Source organism: Pteropus alecto, unplaced genomic scaffold (genome assembly GCF_000325575.1).
Source record: "Pteropus alecto unplaced genomic scaffold, ASM32557v1 Scaffold11848, whole genome shotgun sequence".
Taxonomy (NCBI): Eukaryota; Metazoa; Chordata; class Mammalia; order Chiroptera; family Pteropodidae; genus Pteropus; species Pteropus alecto.
In genome coordinates, this window is record NW_006442062.1 from 1 (window position 1) to 525 (window position 525).

The 525-nt window shown below is 54.9% G+C and overlaps 1 non-coding gene across 1 annotated transcript; it reads left to right on the forward strand.

The window, feature by feature from the left end:
* The first annotated feature begins 294 nt into the window (after window positions 1-294).
* On the forward strand, window positions 295-413 carry LOC112486135. The gene has a single exon (XR_003048638.1). It is a non-coding gene; the product is annotated as a 5S ribosomal RNA (ribosomal RNA).
* The last annotated feature ends 112 nt before the right edge of the window (window positions 414-525 follow it).

Genomic DNA, 525 nt, shown 5'->3' on the forward strand with positions numbered 1-525 from the left:
AGCATGAAGGCACATGTGAGCCACATGGCTGGCTCTGGTCCTCACATACACGCTGGCGGTGCCAGAATTTATGCTGTGGGAGGCAAGGGTCTCATGCCTGAGCACAGGCCACTGAGGCGCCACTCCCCGCCCCCACCCCTCTTCCAGGCACTCAGCTCTCAACCTCCTGCTCCTACGGGAGAGGTGTGAGGTGTTGTGGACAGGGGCACAGCCTGACCAGCTGGAAAGAGATCATGTCTAGTCATGCGTGATGTGCCTGGAAGCTGGAGGAATGGAAACAAGTCTGAGTCTGCTGTCTAAGGCCATGCCGCCCTGAACACGCCTGATCTCATCTGATTTCGGAAGCTAAGCAGGGTTGGACCTGGTTAGTACTTGGATGGGAGACCACCTAGGAAGACCAGGTGCTGTAGACGGTTAAAAAAAAAAGAGAGAAATCTGAGTCCGCCTCCACTCAGGGAGCTCACGCTACTGTATAAACACGAGTGCACAACAGACGGACTCCAGCTTAAAGATACGATGATGGAG